This window comes from Pinus tabuliformis, chromosome 2_2 (assembly GCF_031772625.1).
Source record: "Pinus tabuliformis cultivar Carrire ecotype Pingquan chromosome 2_2, CPIR1, whole genome shotgun sequence".
Taxonomy (NCBI): domain Eukaryota; kingdom Viridiplantae; phylum Streptophyta; class Pinopsida; order Pinales; family Pinaceae; genus Pinus; species Pinus tabuliformis.
Window position 1 is genome coordinate 803,267,357 of NC_142300.1, and position 25,549 is coordinate 803,292,905.

Genomic DNA, 25,549 nt, shown 5'->3' on the forward strand with positions numbered 1-25,549 from the left:
AACGAATTTGGTGGCCGCCCGCATGACCGAAATGAAGCGACAAGGGAGAGCTGGGTAAACGAGCTGCATGAACGAGCACAAAGCCAACCTTGGATCACAACTTAGCAGTTTTGATGCAGGATCATTTTCTTGGACACACCATCGCCCGAACGAGTTCACACGGACACCCTCAAATGACCCACCCAAATGAATTTGTATGGCTGCCCGCATGACCAAAACGAAGCGACAAGGGAGAGTTGGGAAAATGAGCTACACAAACGTGCACAAATCCAACCTCGGGTCACAACTTATCATTTTTGATACGGGCTCCTTCGCTCGGGCGCGCGCTCGCCCAAACGACCCACCCGATCGAGTTCACACAGATGCCCTCAAACGACCCACCCGAATGAGTTCACATGTACACCCTCAAACGACGCCCTCGCCCGACCTGCCCTGCCACGCCCCTACACCTGCGGTAGTCTTCCAACTGCTTATAGCGAGGTGTGACACCACCGAACACTTTCTTTTCACCAATACTAATGTTCATGGACTATGCCTATTACACTTTTCATTTCTTAGTTTGTGTTTCGCAACCAAGCAATATTATGTTTATCCTTTATACTAATGAACACCCATACTCATTCATTATCATCAGCAATTATAAAATAGAACAACAATTGCACAGTATAAAGGGAGGGGCAACTCCCTGAACAATGAGTCTGCCCGATAATATATTAAGAATATCAATTCACAAGTATGTTTTGGCAAGACCAAGTCTCATACTTAACCAATTTTACAATTGGAGGCAAACCTACCTTTTAAAACCTTGTGCACACCTTGCACGATGGGCGGGTGCTCACCCGAGCCACCAAGACACCCTCGCCAAGTCCTGGCACAATATAAGAACTGTACAACCAACCCGGGCACGTCTTGCCCAACACCTTCACATCTCACCATGAGCAATCTTCACAAGTGCGTCCCTAAGGAGTGCACACAAGCTATGCGCTCAAGCCTCCTTCTAAACTATGCACTTATCTCCAATATTGTAGAAGATGTGTGGATCGAAATTGTTGAATGCAAATGAGCTCCAAAACGCTCCAATATATATTCCTGTTTGGAGTGGGTGGTGGCTTGCCCAGCCGACCCCCAAATACAAGTTTACACACCCCTTTAAGCATCTTTTCATGTCAGCCAGCCCTCCAACATGAGTCGGCCTCCATCTACTTCACCCAAGCTTCGTTTGGGTAGAAACTTCCAAGTGTCGTAAAATTTCGTTTAGTCCTTCGTCGCACTCAGCTCACTGAAACATCGCATTCCCATGTGCATCTGCCCGCCCGCGCGCCTGCTGTGTGCACTCACCCGCACGCTCGCCATGTGCGCTTGCCCGCATGCCCACCCGCGTGCCCACCGTGTGTGCCCGCCCACGCCTGGTCCACCCGGCGCCCAACCAAGTCATCAACCCAAGGACCTTACATCCTCCTCCACCTGAAATAATTGTCATCCTCAACAACATACCATCCTGGTAGACATCCACCAAGATCATCATTATCCATGATGTCAACTCCTCCACATAAGGCAAACATCCCTGCAACATATGTAGAACTCCATCTCCATCATGTCTCCAACTTAGTGACCAACTGCCACCAAGCTCACCATACCAAGGTATACACCTCATCGGTATATCCTCCATCAGATATCATCTCGATCCATGATCATCGACCCCTTTGCCACAATCTTCACTGCAACATCTTGTGTCGACCTCATCATGTGTCCCCATGTGAACCTCTGTCATGATACTCCAACACAATGCTAACATATCTGTGCACACTTCGCAACCCCATGTCTGAACTAGTTGGGTAGCTAATCTCAAACCATGAGAGTGAACATCCTCATGTCATCATCACTTGTTCCTCAAAACATCCTGCCACATTCTTGACTCATCAAGAATCTATCTCCATAATCCATGCTCAGGTCCATGGAAACTCTATCCATCTCATCTGCAACATGTCATGATGCTTGATGCCAAGCCATCCCTGTACCATCAATCATACCTGCTCAACATGTTTAGGGACTCACTGCCATGAGCAAATAACAATGAGCCCCATCTTCTCATCCATCTAATAAGATGTAGAGGGAGTAGAGCCTGAAGGCTCTCCCTCACTAATCAATTCGATCCATCTATCAGGATCCTCAATCTCCATCCTTTGTAGATAAGCAACCCGGTCTTCCTTCTGGACATCTGGCCTCACATACACCTCTTCATCATCATCATCATCCTCAACCAACTCTAACCTTCTTGACAAATCGAAGATGCTATCTGAAAGTGACCTGATGACCAATGACTGCTCGGTAAGCTTTGCCTCAACAGTAGACAACCACTTACTCATGTCTCCCATTCTCTTCTCATCCTCCATTTGCATCACTCCCAATTTACAATCAGGTCTTGTCACACCAATGCTTGGCACACCAATGGGTACATCTTCCCTTCCATCATAAATGTAGAGCTTCTTCAAATGTGGAACAATCATAACATTAAATTGTTTCATGAATTCCATCCCCAATACAACTTCATAGTCATCAATCCACACTATAGTGAAATCAACCTTCCCTGTCCATTCACCAAGTGTAGTGTCCACTCTTTCAACTATACCAAGAATTTCAATAGGAGGAGAATTCACTGTCTTCATTTGTGCATTTGCGGGTACAAATTTCATCCCAATTGTTCTCGCAGTATCCTTGCCCATGAAGTCATGAGAAGCCCCACTATCCACCATAGTGAGTACATCAGCACCTCCAACCTTCATTCGAACATACTCCAATATGTTCCTTTCGGGATCCCTCCTAGAGACCACCTCCGTAGTAGCAGAAGCACCAAGTATCTACATCATCCCCACAGAATCATTTTCATTCTTCTTATCTTCTGCAGCTTTCCCCTTACGAGTCAAAGCTATGGAATGCTTCACTTCAAGAGTTAGCCATTCCCACTTCTTTTGAATCAGTTTCCGCCTTATCTCCAATTCCTTGAGTTCTGCTTCAAACAAGTCCACTTCCTTCGCAAGTCGATAGGCTTCGTCCCTATTCCCATCAGAAATCCCTTCCTTGGCCAAGGCACGAAGAGCATCCTTTGCTTTGAACAAGCCTTTGCCCCATTCTGCAAACTTTTGTTCAACCTCCCTTGATTCTTCAAGTAGACTCCCTTCAAATTCCTTGAAGGTTGCAAAACCCATTTCCTACAAGATAGATATCCTTCACGATTCTTTACCATTCACCAGCTTCACCAAGTCACCTGCAACCTAAACCAACCCTTGTTCCACTTGTGTGAAATGGCTTCCTTCGCCTGCAAGTACCTGTCACGAGAAACCCTGCTCACCGGCTTCAAACCGACGCTCTGATACCACCTGTCACGCCCCTACACCTACGGCAGTCTTCCAACCACTTATAGCGAGGTGCGGCACCACCAAACACTTTCTTTTCACCAATAATAATGTTCATGGACTACGCCTATTACACTTTTCCTTACTTAGTTTGTGTTTCGCAACCAAGCAATATTATGTTTATCCTTTATACTAATGAACACCCATACTCATTCATTATCATCAGAAATTATAAAAAAGAACAACAATTGCAAAGTATAAAGGGAGGGGCAACTCCCTGAACAATGTGTCTGCCCAATAATATATTAAGAATATCAATTCACAAATATGTCTTGGCAAGACCAAGTCTCATACTTAACCAATTTTACAATCAGAGGAAAACCTACCTTTTACAACCTTGTGCACACCTTGCACGATGGGTTGGTGCTCACCTGAGCCACCAAGACACCCTCGCCAAGTCCTGGCACAATATCACAACTGTACAACCAACCCGGGCACATTTTGCCCAACACCTTCACCTATCACCGTGAGAAATCTTCACAAGTGCGTCCTCAAGGAGTGCGCATGAGCTATGCGCTCAAGCCTCCTTCTAAACTACGCACTTATCTCCAAGATTGTAGAAGATGTGTTGCTCGAACTTGTTGAATGCAAATGAGCTCCAAAATGCTCCAATATATATGCCTGTTTGGAGTGGGTGGTGGCTTGCCCAGCTGACCCCCAAATACAAGTTTAAACACCCCTTTAAGCATCTTGTCATGCCAGCCAACCCTCCAACATGAGTTGGCCTCCATCTACTTCACCCATGCTTCGTTTGGGTATAAACTTCCAAGTGTCGTAAAATGTCGTTCAGTCTTTCGTCACACTCAGCTCGCTGAAACGTCGCATTCCCGTGTGCGTCCGCCTGCATGCGCGCCCGCCATGTGCGTTCACCTGCGCGCCCGCCTGTGCACCGGCCTTGTGCACTCGCCCGCGCGCTCGCCGTGTGTGCTCACCCGTGTGCCCGCCCGCGCGCCCGCCGTGTGCGCCCGCCCACGCCTGGTCCGCCCGGCGCCCAACCGAATCATCAACCCGAGGACCTTACATGCCTGAACGAGTTTGCATGGACGCCCTCGCCCGAACAACCCGCCCGAACGGGTTTGCATGGACGCCCTCGCCCGACCTGCCTGAACGAGTTTTCACGGATGCCCTCATCCGACCCGCCCTGTAAGGTCCTCGAGTTGATGACTCGGTTGGGCGCTGGGCGGACCGGGTGCGGGAGGGCACACACGGCGGGCGCACGGGTGAGCACACACGGCGAGCACACGGGCGGGCGCGTGGGCGAGAGCACACGATGGGCGTGTGGGCAGGCGCATGGGTGAGTGCACACGGTAGGCGCGCAGGCACGCAGGCAGGCGGATGCACACGGGAATGCAACGTTTCAGCGAGTTGAGTGCGACGAAATACTGAACGACATTTTATGACACTTGGAAGTTTATACCCAAACGAAGCATGGGTGAAGTAGATGGAGGCCGACTCATGTTGGTGGGCTGGCCGACATGACAATACGCTTAAAGGGGTGTGTAAACTTGTATTTGGGGGTCGGCTAGGCAAGCCACCACCCACTCCAAACAGGCATATATATTGGAGCGTTTTAGAGCTCATTTGCATTCAACAAGTTCGATCAACACATCTTCTACAATCTTGGAGATAAGTGCGTAGTTTAGAAGGAGGCTTGAGCGCATAGCTCATGCACACTCCTTAAGGACGCACTTGTGAAGTTTGCTCATGGTGAGAGGTGAAGGTGTTGGGCAAGACATGCCCGGGTTGGTTGCAGTTGTGATATTGTGCTAGGACTTGGCGAGGGAGTCTTGGTGGCTCGGGTGAGCACCCGCCCATCGTGCAAGGTGTGCACAAGGTTGTAAAAGGTAGGTTTGCCTTTGATTGTAAAATTGGTTTAGTATGAGACTTGGTCTTGCCAAGGCATACTTTTGAATTGATATTCTTAATATATTATCGGGCAGACTCATTGTTCAGGGAGTTTCCCCTCCCTTTATACTGTGCAATTGTTGTTCTCTTTTATAATTGCTGATGATAATGAATGAGTATGGGTTTTCATTAGTATACAGGATAAAAATAATATTTCTTGGTTGTGAAACACAAACTAAGGAAAAGTGTAATAGGCGTAGTCCATGAACATTAGTATTGGTGAAAAGAAAGTGTTCGGTGCTGCCGCACCTCACTATAAGCGGTTGGAAGACTACCGCAGGTGTAGGGGCGTGACAGGTGGTACCAGAGCTTCGATTTGAAGCTGGTGAGTGGGGTTGCTCGTGACAGGTACTTGCAGGTGAAGGAATATGTTTCACACAAGTGGAACAAGGGTTGGTTAGGTTGCAGGTGACTTGGTGAAGCTGGTAAAGAATCGTGAAGGATGTCTATCTTGCAGGAAATGGCTTTTGCAACCTTCAAGGAATTTGAAGGGAATCTACTTGAATAATCAAGGGAGGTTGAACAAAAGTTTGCAGAATGGGGCAAAGGCTTGTTCAAAGAAAAGGATGCTCTTCGTGCCTTGGCCAAGGAAGGGATTTCTAATGGGAATAGGGACGAAGCCTATTAACTTGCAAAGGAAGTGGACTTGTTTGAAGCAGAACTCAAGGAATTGGAGATAAGGTGGAAACTGATTCGAAAGAAGTGGTAATGGCTAACTCTTGAAGTGAAGCATTCCATAGCTTTGACTCGTAAGGGGAAAGTTGTAGAAGATAAGAAGAATGAAGATGCTTTTGTGGGGATGATGCAGATACTTGGTGCTTCTGCTACTACGGAGGTGGTCTCTAGGAGGGATCCTAAAAGGAACAAATTGGAGTATGTTCGAATGAAGGTTGGAGGTGCTAATGTACTCACTATGGTGGATAGTGGGGCTTCTCACAACTTCATGGGTGAGGAAACTGCGAGACGAATTGGGCTGAAATTTGTACCGGAAAAGGCACAAATGAAGACAGTGAATTCTCCTCCTATTGAGATTCTTAGTATAGCTGAAAGGGTGGACACTACACTTGGTGAATGAATAGGGAAGGTTGATTTCACTATAGTGTGGATTGATGACTATGAAGCTGTATTGGGGATGGAATTCATGAAACAATTTGATGCTATGATTATTCCACATTTGAAGAAGCTCTACATTTATGATGGAAGGGAAGATGTACCCATTTCTATGCCAACCATTGGTGTGACAAGACCTGATTGTAAATTGGGAGTGATGCAAATGGAGGATGAGAAGAGAATGGGAGACATGAGTAAGCGGTTGTCTACTGTTGAGGCAAAGCTTACCGAGCATTCATTGGTCATCAGGTCAATTTCAGATAGCATCTTGGATTTGTCAAGAAGGCTAGAGTTGGTTGAGGATGATGATGATGATGAAGAGGTGTATGTGAGGCCGGATGTCTGGAAGGAAGACCAGGTTGCTTATCTACAAAGGATGGAGATTGAGGATCCTGATAGATGGATCGAATTGATTAGTAAGGGAGAGCCTTCAGGTTCTACTCCCTCTACATATTCTTAGATGAACAAGAAGATGGGACTCATTGTTAGCTACTCATGGCAGTGAGTCCCTAAACATGTTGAGTAGGTATGATTGATGGTGTAGGGATGGCTTAGCATCAAGCATCATGACATGTTGCAGATGAGATGGATGGAGTTTCCATGGACCTGAGCATGGATTATGGAGATAGATTCTTAATGAGTCAAGAATGTGGCAGGATGTTTTGAGGAACAACTAATGATGACATGAGGATGTTCACTCTCATGGTTTGAGTGTGACAGTTGGATTAGCTACCCAACTAGTTCAGACATGGGGTCGCGAAGTGTGCAGAGATATGAGCATTGTGTTGGAGTATCATGACAGAGGTTCACATAGTGACACATGATGAGGTCGACACGAGATGTTGCAGTGAAGATTGTGGCAGAGGGGTCGATGATCATGGATCGAGATGATATCTGATGAAGGACATACCGTTGAGGTGTATACCTTGGTATGGTGAGCTTGGTGGCAGTTGGTCACTAAGTTGGAGACATGATGGAAATGGAGTTCTACATATGTTGCAGGGATGTTTGCCTTATGTGGAGGAGTTGACATCATGGATAGTGATGATCTTGGTGGATGGCTACCAGGATGGTATGTTGTCGAGGACGACAACGATTTCAGGTGGAGGAGGATGTAAGGTCCTCGGGTTGATGACTCGGTTGGGCGTCGGGCGGACCGGGCGCGGGCAGGCGCACACGGCGAGCGCGCGGGCTGGCGCGCAGGTGAGCACACACGGAGGGCGCGCGGGTGGGTGCGCGGTCGAGCGCACACGACGGGCTCGCGGGCAGGTGAGCACACACGACAGGCACGCGGGTGGGTGTGGGGACACATAGGCAGGCAAACACACATGAGAATGTGATGTTTCAGCGAGCTGAGTGCGACGAAAGACTGAACGACATTTTACGACACTTGGAAGTTTACACCCAAACGTAGCGTGGGTGAAGTAGATGGAGGCTGCCTCATGTTGGAGGGCTGGCTGACATGACAAGATGCTTAAAGGGGTGTGTAAACCTGTATTTGGGGGTTGGCTGGGCAAGCCACCACCCAGTTGAAACAGGCATATATATTGGAGCATTTTGGAGCTCATTTGCATTCAACAAGTTTGATCAACACATCTTCTACAATCTTGGAGATAAGTGCACAGTTTAGAAGGAGGCTTGAGCGCATAGCTCATGCGTACTCCTTGAGGACACACTTGTGAATATTGCTCATAGTGAGAGGTGAAGGTGTTGGGCAAGACGTGCCCGGGTTGGTTGTACAATTGTGATATTGTGCCAGGACTTGGTGAGGGCGTCTTGGTGGCTCGGGTGAGCACCCGCCCATCGTGCAAGGTGTGCACAAAGTTGTAAAAGGCAGGTTTTCCTCTTATTGTAAAATTGGTTAAGTATGAGACTTGGTCTTGCCAAGACATACTTGTGAATTGATATTATTAATATATTATCGGGCAGACTCATTGTTCAGGGAGTTGCCCCTCCCTTTATACTGTGCAATTGTTGTTCTCTTTTATAATTGCTGATGACAATGGATGAGTATGGGTGTTCATTAGTATAAAGGATAAACATAATAATGCTTGGTTGTGAAACACAAACTAAGTAAGGAAAAGTGTAATAGGCGTAGTCCATGAACACTAGTATTGGTGAAAAGAAAGTGTTCGGTGGTGCCGCACCTCGCTATAAGCGGTTGGAAGACTACTGCAGGTGTAGGGGTGTGACACGCCCGAACGGGTTTGCATGGACGCCCTTGGACGACCTCGCCCGACTCGCCCGAACGAGTTCACACAGGCGCCCTTAAATGACCTGCCCGAATGAGTTTACATGGCAAACGACCTGCTCAAATGAGTTTACATGGGCTCCGACACACGACCCACAAAGCCCACCCCCGATCACAACTTAGCATTTTTTATACGGCCACGTGTGCTTTGGGCGCCACCACACGACACGACACGACATGACCCGACCCGACCCGACCCGACCCGACCCATTTGCACGGGCACCCACACACGAGACGTCCCGACCTGCCTGAACGAAATTTGGGGTTTCCATGGGCACATGACCTGAACGAAATTTTGGGGTTTCCATGGGCACACGACCCAAATGAAGGCACGGGGGAGCATCGGGAAAATGGGCCACACGAACGCGCAGAAGACACATGGGCGGTCACAACTTAGCATTTTTGGCATGGCCACGTGTGCCTAGGCACCCACACACGGCACGACACGACCCGACCGCCCTTGTGTGAGCCGACCCGACCCACCCGAATGCGTTTGCATGGGCACCCACACATGACACGACACAACCCAACCCGAACAAAATTTGGGGTTTCCTTTTATGCACAACCCAAACAAAATTTGGGGTTTCCATGGGTGCACAACCCGAACGAAGGCATAAGGCATCGTCTGGCAAATGGGCCGCACGAATGTGTAGAAGGCACACGGGGGGTCATGACTTAGCATTTTTGGCACTACCACATGTGCCCGAGCACCCACACATGGCACAACCCGACCCGCCCGAACGAAGGCACGATGGAGCGTCGGCCAAACAGGTTGCGCGAACGTGCAGGAGGCACACGGGTGGTCACACCCTAACATTTCTTGCACGGCCACATGCTCCCGAGCACCCACGCACGACACGGCATGACCCGACCTGACTCTACTCGCCCAAACGCGTTTGCACGACACCCACACACGACATGACCCGAACTGCCCGAATGGAATTTGAGGTTTCCATGTGTGCACGACCCGAATGAAATTTGGGGTTTCCATGGGTGCATGACCCGAACAAAGGCCCGAGGGAGCGTCGGGAAAACGGGCCACACGAATATGAAGAAGACACACGGGTGGTGACGACTTAGAATTTTTGGCATGGTCACGTGTACCGGGGCACCCACACACGGCACGAAATGACCCAACCCGCCCTTGGCGAGCCGACCCGAATTGACCGAATGAAATTTGGGGTTTCCATGGGTGCACGACCCGAACAAAGAAGGTACACGGGCGGTCATGACTTAGCATTTTCGGCACGCCCACGTGTGCCCGCGTACCCCCACACACGGCACGACACGGGATGACCCAGCCCGCCTGAAGGAAATTTGGGGTTTGAACGGGCGCACGACCCGAACGAAGGCACGAGGGTAGGAATATCTTTGACTCTAATACATAAATATACCTATGGTAACATGCCCTTAAGGTCTTCAACATTTTCTTTTGACTCTTTATAACACTTTAACATGTGCTAGGCCTTTTTCAATGAGCAAGAAACTCAATGACAAATATATATATCTATATATATATATATATATATATTTATTTTCTTGAATAAATACAAATATCAAAAGTACATTTATGAAGACCAAACCCAGTTACACTTTCTTCAACACCCCATCTTAACTAGGAAGGTATTCATAAATCATTACAAGGTGTTTGGCTATTTTTCAATCTCGAATAATTCACATAAGAGAAACGGGATTGGCAAACCATCTGTTATAGCATCATATTAGCCAACATTGTTCATAGCAAGTCCTTGACTAACATCTTTATCTCTCACAATATCAGAGCACAATGTTGGCGAGGCCAATGGCTTATAAACACCTTGGCCATTGTCTCTAAAGGTACATACCCACCCAGGTGTTGCCTGAGTATGACCTTCCAGGACAATTCTTGTCATGGGTTCCCAGCCCTCAAAGAATATCGCTCCTCTTGCCTACTCTTGTCTTGGGTGCCCTACACATCCTCAAAGAGCATCAGGTGCCAAATGATTTCCCAATCCTCCCGTTATTTCTTGCCAAGTGAAGACAATAATGTTGTGTCTATCTCTTCCCCTTGATTGGGGAAGACATGCCCAAGTTTCCTCTGACAAGGAACTTGCCCAAGCTCCTTTATAGTTGGGAACTTGTTAGAACTCCCTCTTAGCTAGGGACTTGTCCATTCATCAACAACGTCTTCTTCCTGGGTCCTTCAGCCGCTTGATCTCCTTCTTTCCTTTGATGTCATGAAGTCTTTGTTTGAACTTCTTCTTGGCAGGGTACCGGCGATCGATCACTTACCCCCCTGGTTTGTCATGTCATTGATCCCTTCATGGAAAGTGGCCTTCTTGATATATATCAGGTCCTTTTTTTCATCTAGCTACTCCTTTGTCACCTTGTCTATCCTTCATAACACTTATCACATGGATGCTTAATTGTACTCACTTTTTCCCGTACTTTGATTTAGTGGCCCTTCATGACTTCATCGTGATATTGCTCTTCATCATGACATATTTGTAGAGTTGAATCGGTTATCTGCACCTTACTATCTCCAAGGCCTTCGTAGGTGTCAAGGGTCCTTTATCTTTTTCTTCCTTTGTCAGATTTGTCGTGCCTTCTTTCGAGAGATGTTGAGGAATCTTGTCAAATAGTTATTCTTTGTGACCACGATGTTCTTCATTTGCTTCTTATTGGATTGATTGACCTTTACTCCACTGTAGCACATGCCTCCGAGCATGTCGTTGGTGAAAGAGATCCTTTTATTCTAGAACTTTTCCCATGACCCAATCAATATATATGATGACATGACTTAAATTTTGATGCATACATCCCTCATCTTGATTATGCTTTTATCATCGCGGCTTTATTTGATAGTTCTCCTCAATTGGTGTAGCATTTCTTGCTTCATTTTCTCTTGCATGTATATCATCCTCTCTTGAATCCCATAAATGGGATCCCCAATGAGACCTCTACCCGCTTTGAAAGAAGAGTTTAAGCAAAGAGGTTGACTTAGTCATAGGAGGATCTTCCTTCTTTTGCTTCTTGTCATCTTCTTTAACTTCTTGAGTTACATGAGCTTCTTCCCTTTTTCTCTTGTTGTTGTTGTCCTTCTTAAGTTTAGGACAATCCCTTTTGTAACGTCCATACTCTTGGCATCCAAACCGTTGGACTTTGGGCATGTAGTGGTCCCAACCAATTTATTACTTTCCTTGCAAAAAGACACAGAGGTATACTCAGAAGGGGACATATACTTACTTGATAGAGTTTGAGATGTAGTGAACTTGATTTCTTCTTGAAGACTTGATGGCTTGCCTTCCTTAGATCTTGATGTTTTTCAAGTTCCTTTCTTCAAATGGACTTGCTTGATGACTTGACTCGTAGTGCCTTTCATTCTTCAAGATGGTGTAGCTTGATGTAGGTCGCTCTTTGATTTGTTCTTCTTGTAGGTGCCTTTATACAAGGCGTTTCTTCTTGCTTTGTAGTCTTCCATGATGAATGATAGATGGTAGACCTTCTTGTCCTTGATGTGATTAAGACTTCTTGGCTTAACGCTTCAACCTTGTGGATGTTCTTGAGATTCCATTTCCTTGATGTGTCACCTTAGCTCTGATACCGCGTTGAAGAATCTGGGGCAATGGGGTATAGCGGGATTCTTCTAGACTTGATAACAATTTGTGAAGCTCTTTTGCAATTTATCATGTTATCTTAATCTTCTTCTCTTCTTATTAATGCATGTGTGTTTACTTTCATCAAACTGGTGCCAAAAACATAAGAAGAAAAACACAAGATGTTGGTTATCTGCCAGGGAAAAAACTCTCTCTCTCAGAGAGGAAAAACCTTTCATAAGCTTCTTATTGGTCATTACGAAGCCCTAGACCCTTGAAAATAATATCCCCCAAGCACAAGTCGAGTCCTTCCTCCTCTCTGCACTTTGTTTCTTCGGTGCTTCGTTCCCCGACACTCTGTCCTTCTTTCAATTTTTGATAGTCCATGGTGGACTAGCTCTAGAAGAGACTCCAACCTTTGATCCTTAGCGAGATCCTTTGCCAATGAAGAAACCTTCATTCTCTTGACCAACCGAGCCATTTTCTTGATGTGAGGTTGCAGGCTCGATGTACACCAAGTTTACTACACCTAGGGTGATTTCCATCGCGACGAGACATGGAAACCCCAAATTTCCCGCACTTAGGATGCTTTCGACAAGGCGGGACATGGAATCCCCCGATTCCCCACAATTTGGCGACCTTTGTCGAGGAGGGACTGGGAGACCCCATGTCACGCTCCTATCCTAGTTGTAGTATTTTAACCATGCATAAGCGGGTGCGGCACCGCCGTACTTTATCCTTTTACCAGTACTTGAGTACACGGTCTGTGCCTACTTCAACACTCGGTCAATTTTCCAATAAGTGTTCTTAACAATGCAGTGAAAATAACATACCATAAATTTATCTTCTTCAATTATTTTTTCAACCTGTCGTGTCATGTGGGCATGCTGTACTAGCCTGCGGCCTGCACGACACAACTCCACACCTGAACTGCGAACCTGTCCGCCCGACTTTCCCTTCCGTGATGCCCAAACTCTACCCGTCGGTGCAATCCATAGTGAGGGCGCATGGCCCACATGAAGTGCGGCCTGCCTGCCCGGATGGTAACCCGCCTCGCTCTGCCTTTTTCTTGGTGTGAGGTTGCACGCTCGATGTACACCAAGTTTACTACACCTGGGGTGATTTCCATCGCGATAAGACATGGAAACCCCAAATTTCTTGCACTTGGGATGCTTTCGACAAGGCGGGACATGGAATCCCTGGGTTCCCCGCAATTTGTTGTCCTTTGGGAGGAGGGACTGGGAGATCCCATGTCACGCTCCTATCCTAGTGGTAGTATTTCAACCACGCATAAGTGGGTGTGGCACCGCCGTACTTTTTCCTTTTACCCATACTTGAGTACACGGTCTACGCCTACTTCAACACGGTCAATTATCCAATAAGTGTTCTTAACAATGCAGCGAAAATAACTTACCATAAATTTATCTTCTTCAATTATTCTTTCAACCTGTCGTGTCGTGTGGTCGTGCTGCATTGGCCTGCAGCTTGCACGACACAACTCCACACTTGAACTGCGAACCTGTCTGCCTGACTTTCCCTTCCACGGCGCCCAAACTCTGCCCGTCAGTGTGGTCCATAGTGAGGGTGCATGACCCGCATGCAGTGCGCCCTGCCTGCCCAGACGGTAACCTGCCCCGCTCTGCCTATCCGTGCTACGAAGCCCGACCTGCGCTCTGTAATCCGCCCGCCGGTGCGGCCCTCTTACCCACATCCTTCTCTTCCTTCCGTTTTCGTCCAAATCCTTCCTTCACACTTGTTCTACGATGTGGAAGTCTGAGTTCGATGTCCCTTCGTCGAACACCATCCTCCTTACTTATACGCATCCTTTCGCCCAAGGGCCGTGTCTCTCGAGGATAACAATGGTCAGCTCCATCAACATGCATGCTCGGCTGACCTACCACATAACCTTGACACGCCCCATTCCAACGAACCACCGCGTCCCTTCGTGTGCATCGTCGCACCCATGGGTCGGCTCCAACACCTCACCGATTACACTCGTCGCTGCACGTCACACACCTGCCCGCATCCTAACTCGTCCGCACATGGTCACCTCTTTCATCTGGGCATGCAACAAGGGTCGCCCATGCACCTTCCTTCGGTGGCTCACCCATCGTGCAGGTATCAAGGGGCGCGCGCCATGCCCAACACAGTGCGAGAGACATGGGAACCCCGCGTGTCATGCCCCCAGGCCTACAGTAGTCTTTCAGCCATACTTGGCGAGGTGTGGTGCTACCGAACACTTTCTTTTCACCAATACTTATGTTCATGGGCTACGCCTAACCATTAGTCTACTTAGTTTGTTTTTGACAACCAAGTATTATTATGTTTCCTTTATACCAATAAACACCCATACACATTCATTATCACCAACAATTATACATGAAGAACACAATTACACAGTATAAAGGGAGGGGCAAATCCCTGAACAATGAGTCTGCCCGAATATAATATATTATTCAACTCTACAATGTTTACGAGGCTTTACAAGTGTACTTGGGAAACACCATGTTTCATACTTAGCCAATTTTACAAATAGGCAACACCTCCGTGTGCCAACTGAGTTCCTTGCCCGAGCTGGGTGGGCGCACCCTCACACGAGATGCCAACCATACTCCTCGACCGAACCTCGTTTATCGCTGCAGGATAGGCGGGTGACCTCACCCGAGTCACCCCGTGTTTCCTTTTGCACAACGGGCGGGCGACTTACCCGAGTCACCCCAGACACCTCCGCGTTTCTTCTTCCACGACGGGTGGGCGACCTACCCGAGACACCCCATGTCACACCGAATGGCGGGTGCCTTCCTTACCCGCGCCCTCACCCGATAACCGAAACCTATGCGTATCATGTGTGCTTGCCCAAGAGCAGGCACATATATGCCTGCGCCTCTTTTGCAACCTGCTCCACTACTTCGCACTTTTTTCTTGATCACCGAATGCTCATGTTTGAATGTCCATCTTCGAATGAATGCCAAATTCTCCAACGCCTTTCCATATTTATACGATCAGTTGGGCGAGTCACTGCCCAGGCCGACTCGAACACCGCATGCCAAAACACCCTTTACACGTCGCAAAATTTTCATCCGATTGTTGGACGACAAACAATTCTTTGTTCAAGTCGCCCCAACATGGAAGTCGGCCCGTGGGTTATGCCAAATGCTCCCACGCTATAAACCAACCATTGCTCCACCTCTAATGCACATATTATACTTATGTCTCTTCGGACATTTTGGTCATAGAGTTTTCACTTTGCACTGATGGGGAGAAACCAAACCGCAGGTCCTTACACCACGTTTCCCAGACTTGGGTAGCAATTTTTGTTGTGACGTGAAATGGAAACCCCGTGTGTGTCCGCTGACTTGGGTAGCAGTTTTAATCACACCGTGAAATGGACAGCCTGAGTTACCTGGACTTTGGTGGCTTTTCGTGGCCCCACGACATGGAAATCTGAAGTTCCACAGACTCTCGGGTGATTCAGGGTGTTCCACGACATGGAAACAGCGAGTTCCCCAGACTTGGGCAACGGTTTTGAAACACCCCAAGTTCCTGAGACTTGTGAGCTGGTTTGCATCGTCATGGAAACCCCAAGTTCCCCGTGTTTCCCTCGTGCAGTAAAATGTGGAAACCCGTGGTTCCATCAAGGGCGGGACATGGAAACCCCAAGCTTCCCAGGCTTGGGCACCAGGGCGCGACATGGAAAACCCCGAGTCTCCGCAGGCTTGGGTGCTGCCGGCTTCCGTCGTGGCGCGACATGGAAACCCTAAGTTTCCCCAGGCTTGGGCGTCGGGGTGTGACATGGAAACCCCCAGTTTCTGCAGGCTTGGGCGCCACCGGTTTCAGTCATGGCGCGACTCAGAAACCCCAAGTTTCCCCAGTCTTGGGCGTCGTCGGTTTCGGTCGGGGCACAACTTGAAACCCCAAGTTTCCCCAGGCTTGGGCGCTGTCGGTTTTGGTTAGGGCACGACATGGAAATCCCAAGTTTCCCCAGTCTTGGGCACCACCGATTTCGGTCGAGGTGCGACATGGAAACCCCAAGTTTTCCCAGGCTTGGGCGCGACTTGTAAACCCCAAAATTTTTTGCGCTAGGCAGAAACCCCAAATTTTAGGCGCGACATGGAAACCACAAATTTTTTTCTACGCCAGGCGTAACCCCCAAATTTTAGGCACCGGGTGGAAACCCCAAATTTTTGGTGCAACATGGAAGCCCCAAATTTTAGGCGCCCGGTGGAAACCCCAAATTTTAGGTGCCGGGTGGAAATCCCTAATTTTTGGCGAGACATGGAAGCCTCAAATTTTTGGCACCGAGGCGCGGCATGGAAACCCCAAATTTTTGGCGCGACATGGAAGCCTCGAATTTTGGGTGCCTGGTGGAAACCCCAAATTTTAGGTACCTGGTGGAAACCTCAAATTTTTGGTGAGACATGGAAGCCCCAAATTTTGGGCGTCAAGGCGCAGCATGGAAACCCCAAATTTTGGGCGTCGGGGCGCAACATGGAAACCCCAGTGTTCCCGGGCTTCGGCGCCTTTTCCGTCGCAGCATGGAAACCCCAAATTTCCCTCCCCCAAGCAATGAAAAATTGTCATCTGGAGGAAGAGGAAGAGGCGCGAGAGGGTTTCCCAGATTTTGTTTGTGACAAGAGCGAAGCTCTGAATCGAGGCGACCAAGGGCTGAATCTCAGTGGATCGTGGCAGCAAGGCCACTCTGCCACTTACAATACCCCGTCGTGTATTTAAGTCGTCTGCAAAGGATTCTTCTCAACGACCATTTGGAATTGAACTTCAAAGCTGCCCCGATGGAGATGCTTCACGGTGGCGGTTTGCAAATGACACGGGCCCCTGGGGGCAACAAAGAAACACCTCTACTGCGGGTCGAGATATATTCGAAGAGTGACATGCACCGCTTCTAGCATGGATTCTAACTTAGAGGCATTTAGTCATAATCCGACACACGGTAGCTTCGCGCCACTGGTTTTCAACCAAGCGAGATGACTAATTGTGTGAATCAATGGTTCCTCTCGTGCTAAGTTGAATTACTATTGCGGTGTGGTTCATCAGTAGGGTAAAACTAACCTGTCTCATGACGGTTTGAACCCAGCTCACGTTCCCTATTGGTGGGTGAACAATCCAACACTTGGTGAATTCCACTTCACAATGATAAGAAGAGCCGACATCAAAGGATCAAAAAGCAACGTCGCTATGAACGCTTGGCTGCCACGAACTAGTTATCCCTGTGGTAACTTTTCTGACACCTCTAGCTTCAAATTCCCAACATGAGTTTAACAGATGTGCCGCCCCAGCCAAACTCCCCACCTGACAATGTCTTCCGCCCGGATCGACTCGCCGAAACGTGCCTTAAGGACAAAAACAGGGGTAGTGCCCTGTCTCCGCCCTACGGAATAAGTAAAATAATGTTAAAAGTAGTGGTATTTCACTTGCACCGAAAACGGCTCCCACTTATTCTACACCTCTCAAGTCATTTCACAAAGTCGAACTAGAGTCAAGCTCAACAGGGTCTTCTTTCCCCGTTGATTCTGCCAAGCTCGTTCCCTTGGCTGTGGTTTCACTAGATAGTAGATAGGGACAGTGGGAATCTCGTTAATCCATTCATGCGTGTCACTAATTAGATGACGAGGCATTTGGCTACCTTAAGAGAGTCATAGTTACTCCCGCTGTTTACCCGCGCTTGGTTGAATTTCTTCACTTTGACATTCAGAGCACTGGGCAGAAATCACATTGCGTCAGCATCCGCAGGGACCATCGCAATGCTTTATTTTAATTAAACAGTCGGATTCCCCTTGTCCATACCGGTTCTGAGTCAACTATTCGACGCTTAGGGAGAAGCTCCTGGCAGGGGGCATTCTATGCCCGTAGCCCAATCGACACGCGACTGCCCACCCTCGTCGTGAGAGCAGCTCGTGCAGACTGCCGACAGCCCATGAGTTAAGGGCGCAGACCCCTAGGCCCAGCCCTCAGAGCCGATCCTTTTCCTGAAGTTACGGATCCGTTTTGCTGACTTCCCTTACATTATTCTATTTACCAAAGGTTGTTCACCTTGGAGACCTAATGCAGTTATGAGTAAGACCAGGCATGAACGGTACTCGATCCTCTAGATTTTCAAGGGTCACCGAGGGCACACCGGAAACTGCAAGACGTGCGATGCTCTTCCAGCTACTGGACCCTATCTCCGGGTGAACCGATTCCAAGGTGGGAAAGCTGTTAAAAAGAAAAGATAACTCTTCCCGGGGCCCCCAACAACGTCTCCAGGTTTCCTAACGTTACCGCCCGCCGCCATGTCCTGGTTCGGGAATATTAACCCGATTCCCTTTCGATGCTCGTGAACCCAACTCACGTTCCCTATTGGTGGGTGAACAATCCAACACTTGGTGAATTCCGCTTCACAATGATAAGAAGAGCCGACATCAAAGGATCAAAAAGCAACGTCGCTATGAACGCTTGGCTGCCACGAACTAGTTATCCCTGTGGTAACTTTTCTGACACCTCTAGCTTCAAATTCCCAACACGAGTTTCCCATGGCGGTGGTCGGATTCCCCTTGTCTGTACCAGTTCTGAGTCGACTGTTCGACGCCTAGGGAAAAGCCCCCAGTAGGGGGCATTCTGCGCCCGTAGCCCAATCGGCACGCGACTGCCTGCCCTCGCCGTAAGAGCAGGTCGGGAAGACTGTAGACAACCCATGAGTTGAGGGCGCAGACCCCGAGGCCCAGCCCTCAGAGCTAATCCTTTTCCCGAAGTTACAGATCTGTTTTGCCGACTTCCCTTACCTACATTGTTCTATTGACTAGAGGCTGTTCACCTTGGAGACCTGATGTGGTTATGAGTACGACCGAGCATGAATGGTACTCGGTCCTATAGATTTTCAAGGGCCACCAAGGGCGCATCGGACATCGCAAAATGTGCGGTGCTCTTCCAGCTGCTGGACCCTATCTCTGGGTGAACTGATTCTAAGGTGGGCAAACTGTTAAAAAGAAAAGATAACTCTTCCTGGGGCCCCTGACGACGTCTCCGGATTTCATAATGTTTCCGCCCACCACCATGTCCCATTTTGGGAATATTAACCCAATTCCCTTTCGATGCTCGTGCAGAGTGCACCCTTGATACAAGGCTTCCCCATCTCTTAGGATCGACTAACCCATGTCCAAGTGCTGTTCACATGGAACCTTTCCCGCGCCTCACAGGTTTTCAAACCCGTCAACTCGCACACATGTTAGACTCCTTGGTCCATGTTTAAAGATGGGTCGAGTGGAAAGCCCACCAACCAACACCATGAACACGCAGGTGCACACGGCCTGCCACAAGGGCGCACGCTTCATTCCTCAACCACCGCAATGGAAAACTGACATGCAGTAATCCAACCGCGCTTGTGACGATGCAGAAACTCATGTTGGTTTGCACCTCAAGTCGAGCGGCGGACCAGCCTGAGCCATTCCACATCCGACCAAGACGCATCGACAGCCTCCATCCGCTTCCCTCCCGGCAATTTCAAGCACTCTTTAACTCTCCTTTCAAAGTCCTTTTCATCTTTCCCTCGCGGTACTTGTTCACTATCGATCTCTTGCCTGTATTTAGCCTTAGACGGAATTTACCACCCAATTAGGGCTGCATTCCCAAACAACCCGACTCGCCGACAATGCCTCGTGATGCGACAGGGTCCCGGGCCAATGGGGCAGTCATCCTCTTAGGCGCCCCCTTCCAAGGGACTTGGCCTAGGTCCTCCGTTGAGGACGCTTCTACAGACTACAATTCAGGCGGCGCCGCTACCCGATTTTCATGTTGGGCTCTTCCCGGTTCGCTCGCCGCTACTAGGGGAATCCTTGTAAGTTTTCTTTCCTCCACTTAATTATATGCTTAAACTCAGTGGGTGTTCTCACTTAAGCTGAGGTCGCAAAGTTGGAGCTAAATCCGCCGTACCCCATGGGAGGACAAGAGAGAGCAAAGCAAGTTCGAGCGATGCCACACAAAGCCCGCATCGGCTAACACCGACTACCCATCCAAGGGGACAAAATCACCGCTCACCGACGCACGCCAGGAAACATCGCTTGAGGTATTTTAGCCAACCGCACCACATGGGGCACGGACGACTAGCTCCGCTACTCCCTAGCATATTGCAGGGAGCACGTTTGAATGGGATGTGATGCCCAGACAGACGTGCCCTCGACTGAGGCCTCGGGTGCAAATTGCATTCAAAAACTCGATGATTCACGGGATTCTGCAATTCACACTAAGTATCACATTTCGCTACGTTCTTCATCGTAACAAGAGCCGAGATATCCATTGTCGAGAGTCGTTTCAACGTATTACCGAAAAATCAGCCACAAAACTAAATAGGGGCACCCCCCACAACAAATGTAAGGCTAAGGAGCAAAAGGAGGAAAAACGCATGAGAGAAAGAGAAACAAAGGTGTCTAACCCCGTCACGGGGGTAGGCTTGAACAGAGGACAATCTCCCCCAGCCCCACGCCCTCGCAAAAAGGGGGGAAATGCATTGAACAGTAAACGAGAAGGACTAGGGTGGCCACCACGGGAGCTCGCACTGCTTTTAGCCCTTCCCCGACACCAGCCCACAACAATTCCCCCTTTTCTCCATAGAGCTAGGGACCGAAAGGAAGAAAACGGTAGAAAAAAAAGCACAAGCCTCCCAAGCCCCGTGCCTTCGGAAAAAGGGGGGAATTGAAGGGGACAACGATCGATAAGGACGAGGGTGGCCAACCCGGGAGCTTACACTGTGTTTCGTCCTTCCAGAACACCAATCCACATCAATCCCACCTTTTCTCTGTAATGCTAGGGGCCACGAGGAAGAAGGGAAGAAAACAACAAGAGAGAAAGGGATATATCAACCGTGTCTACCAGCTCACAAGGGGAGGCTTCAAACAGAGAACAAGCTTCCCCAACCCCATGCCTTCACAAAAAGGGGGGAACTGTAGCGGACGGTGATCGAGAAGGACTAGGGTGGCCACCTTGGGAACTCACACTACTTTTCGTCCTTCCCGAACACCAATCCACAACAATCCCACCTTTTCTCCGTAAAGCTAGGGGCCGAAAGGAAGAAGGGAAGAAAACAACATGAAAGAAAGAGAGATACCAAATGCGTCCACCAACTCACAGGGGGAGGCTCAAATGGAGAACAAGCTTCCCCTCCCCCGTGCCTTCACAAAAAGGGGGGTAATTGTAGGGGACGGTGATCGAGAAGGACTAGGGTGGCCACCTTGGGAACTCGCACTGCTTTTCGTCCTTCCTGAACACCAATCCACAACAATCCCACCTTTTCTCCGTAAAGCTAAGGGGCCGAAAGCAAGAAGGGAAGAAAACAAGAGGAAAGCAGGAGATATCAAATGTGACTACCAGCTCACAAGGAGAGGCTCAAATAGAGAACAAGCTTCCTAGACCCCGTGCCTTCAGAAAAAAGGGGGAACTGCAGGGGACGATGATCGAGAAGGACTAGGGTGGCCACCCTGGGAACTTGCACTGCTTTTCATCCTTCCCGAACACCAATCCACAACAATCCAACATCTCCTCCGTAAGGCTAGGGACAAAAGGTAGAGAAAACAACACCAAAGAAACAAAGATCCCAAGAAAAGAGATAAGCTCAACAGCACACCGAGCAGATTTCCACTAACCAAAAAGAAATCAAACAAGGCACCCAATCAAAAAAGCGCCCCACCTCTTCACACCCTCCCACATGCATTCAGCACAACACCCTTTCCAGCTTTACAACATAGCAAACAACCAATCAAATAAATCACAACCCAAAATTGACAAATAGAAAAGACGAGGGCCACGATGAGACCAGTGTCTGGAGCACGTCACTGAGAGGCAAATAGCCCCCCCAACCCAGCGGCATAAGGCTTCAAATGACAAATAGACTGCTACCCATAATGCAAACCCACCCCGCTATTGCACCCCTCCGTGTACAAAACACCCAACAACCTTTCCAGCGAGAGAGGCAATGGGGGTCAAAGAATCAAACTCCAAAGAGGAGTTGTCACAGGCCGACACTCAACGCTGGAGAAAGCCGCGGGCCACAAATACATCGATGGTGCAAGGCCACTAGAGAGAGGGACGTTTGAAAAGCGCACACCACAAAATGAAGAAATGATGCAAGTCCCACAAAAAACCCACAATCCAAAGGGAGGAACAAAGACACAACCCGCTACTTCTTTTTCCCTTAGAAGTGGAGTGGCTCACGAGAGGATGAGGAATTCCCTCGACGGCAAATGCACGAGATAATATTGCCACCCTCATGCCCGTCGGCAGGGAAAATTGCGATCTCGATGGAGCTCAGACTGAGGGATGGTTTTTTCATTACCTGTACACCCAACCCTTTCGCAAGGGCATGTCGAGGAACGATCAGGAGGGACTAGGGTGGCCATACCAATGGGTTGAACTGCTCTTCATCCATCCCATACTGACCACACCCTGATAATCTCCCCTCAAGGAAGGTTTGAGCTACCAGGCGCGCACAACCACTCCCTCGACCCAACCACCAGCGAAAAAACTCACCCAAGAAACACATCAACCGTCGCCACCTTTTCGAGAGAACCAACCATGGAAGCCCGCACCATTGGCCCATGCCTTCCAACGAACAAAAGACTGAGCACCGCCGCTACGAATGAGTCCAAATTTATCCATCGTATTTACCAAGCACCTCAAATCTGCAGCAACCATGCCCGGCCAAACAGATCATCGGAAGGGCTCCCAAGAAACAAGCTTCCGAACCCCCAGCAGAAACACATTGGGGGGAAGAAAAACAAAGGATGGGTGGGACAAGCACAAGCATGGCTTGCAAGCACACACGAAAAAACAAGCGTTACCTTGAGACAAGCAACCAACAATGTTCCCACCAAACACCAAACCCGCTACCCTAGAGACGCACCACAAAGTCCCACATTGCAATCGACGCCCAACAAACCCGAACCAAAAAAGAAAACCCCTGCTATCAATGATCCTACCGCAGGTTCACCTACGGTAACCTTGTTACGACTTCTGCTTCCTCTAAATGATAAGGTTCAATGAACTTCTCATGACATCGATGGTGGCGAACCGCCATCATCGACGTGATCTGAACACCTCACCGGATCATTCAATCGGTAGGAGTGATGGGCGGTGTTTACAAAGGGCAGGGACATAGTCAACACGAGTTGACGACACGCGCTTACTAGGAATTCCTCATTGAAGACCAATAATTGCAATGGTCTATCCCCGTCACGATGCAATTTGAGAAGATTTCCCGATCCTCTCGAACTAGGAATGAAAACTCGTTGGCTGCATTAGTGTAGCACGCATGCGGCCCAGAACATCTAAGGGCATCACAGACCTGTTATTGTCTCAAACTTCCCTGGCCTAAATGACATAGTCCCTCTAAGAAGCTAGCCGCGAAGGGGAACCTCCACGTAGCTAGTTAGCAGGCCAAGGTCTCGTTCGTTATCAGAATTAACCAGACAAATCACTCCACCAACTAAGAACGGCCATGCACCACCACCCATAGAATCAAGAAAGAGCTCTCAATCTGTCAACCCTTACTATGTCTGGACCTAGTAAGTTTCCCCGTGTTGAGTGAAATTAAGCCGCAGGCTCCACTCCTAGTGGTGCCCTTCCATCAATTCCTTTAGTTTTATCCTTGCGACCATACTCCCCCGGAACCCAAACACTCTGATTTCTCAGAAGGTGTTGGCAGAGTCCTTAGAGAAACATCCGCCGATCCCTAGTTGGCATCGTTTATGGTTGAGACTAGGACGTATCTGATCATCTTCGAACCCCCAAGTTTCATTCTTGATTAATGAAAACATCCTTGGAAAATGCTTTCGCAGTGGTCCGTCTTTCATAAATCCAGGAATTTCACCTCTAATAATGAAATACGAATGCCACTGATAGTCCCTATTAATCATTACTCCGGTCCCGAAGGCCAACACAATAAGACCAGACTCCTATCATGTTATTCCATGCTAATGTATTCAGAGCATAAGCTTGCTTTGAGCACTCTAATTTTTTCAAAGTAATAGTGCCGGAACCGCGACCCAGCCAATTGAGGGCAGGAGCACGCTGCCGACAAAAGGGATGGAAGGGCAGGTTCACACTGAGTAGGCAGACCGACCTTTACGACCCAAGATCCAACTATGAGCTTTTTAACTGCAACAACTTAAATATATGCTATTTGAGCTGGAATTACCACGACTGCTGGCACCAGACTTGTCCTCCAATGGATCCTCGTTAAGGGATTTATATTGTACTCATTCCAATTACCAGACTCGATGAGCCCAGTATTGTTGTTTATTGTCACTACCTCCCCATGTCAGGATTGGGTAATTTGTGTGCCTGCTGCCTTCCTTGGATGTGGTAGCCGTTTCTCAGGCTCCCTCTCTGGAATCGAACCCTAATTCTTCGTCACCCATCACCACCATGGTAGGCCTCTATCCTACCATCGAAATTTGATAGGGAAGAAATTTGAATGAAGCATCACCAGAACAAGGGTTGTGCGATCCGTCGAGTTATCATGATTCACCCAAGAAGCGGGCAAGCCCGCACCGGCCTTTTATCTAAAAAATGCATCCCTTCCAAAGAGTCGGGACTTGGTGCATGTATTAGCTCTAGAATTACTAAGGTTATCTGAGTAGTATGGTACCATCAAAAATAATATAACTGATTTAATGAGCCATCCACAGTTTCACAGTTTGAATTAGTTCATACTTAGACATGCATGGCTTAATCTTTGAGACAAGCATATGACTACTAACAGGATCAACCAGGTGGCACCCTCCCACTTCAAAGGGAATTCTGGGCGCTCCCTTATCGAGAGCTTGTAGTGCTCAGATTGCTGCTATAGGTTTGGTGTGCTAGGTGTGGAAGTGATTGATTGCTTAGGGAAGGTTGTTTTGTCCACATATGCCTCCAAGAACTTAGAGAGAAATTGTCCACATATGCCTCCCGGGATGAGCATGGGCAACATTACCGCTCATGCGCTACCGAGTGGGGATGGAGAGAAGATGAAAATCGGCCACCCTACAAACGACCCAAGGCCATCGTTTAGGTAAACATAAAAACAAAACTTGATTACCAACCCACCTTTCACATGGAAACGAAACCCGTCGCTGGTATCATCTACAGGGGCACGAGGGGGACCGGGATGAGCCAGGAAGCCACACCACAACAACCCATACAGCTCCAAGAACTTGGAGAGAGGAAGGGGAATTGTTCACATATGCCTCCCAGGACGAGCTTGGCCAACATTACTGCTCATGCGCTAGCGAGTGGGGATGGAGAGAAGGTGAAAATTGGCCGCCCTACAG

The 25,549-nt window shown here is 48.6% G+C and overlaps 2 non-coding genes and 1 pseudogene across 2 annotated transcripts; all 3 read right to left on the bottom strand.

The window, feature by feature from the left end:
• Positions 1-16,898: 16,898 nt before the first annotated feature.
• LOC149195343 (25S ribosomal RNA) lies at positions 16,899-20,151 on the bottom strand (annotated as a pseudogene).
• Positions 20,152-20,398: 247 nt separating this feature from the next.
• On the bottom strand, positions 20,399-20,552 carry LOC149195344 (5.8S ribosomal RNA). The gene has a single exon (XR_016255482.1). It is a non-coding gene; the product is annotated as a 5.8S ribosomal RNA (ribosomal RNA).
• Positions 20,553-23,203: 2,651 nt separating this feature from the next.
• LOC149195345 (18S ribosomal RNA) lies at positions 23,204-25,012 on the bottom strand. Its single transcript, XR_016255457.1, has one exon. It is a non-coding gene; the product is annotated as an 18S ribosomal RNA (ribosomal RNA).
• Between the last annotated feature and the right edge of the window lie 537 nt (positions 25,013-25,549).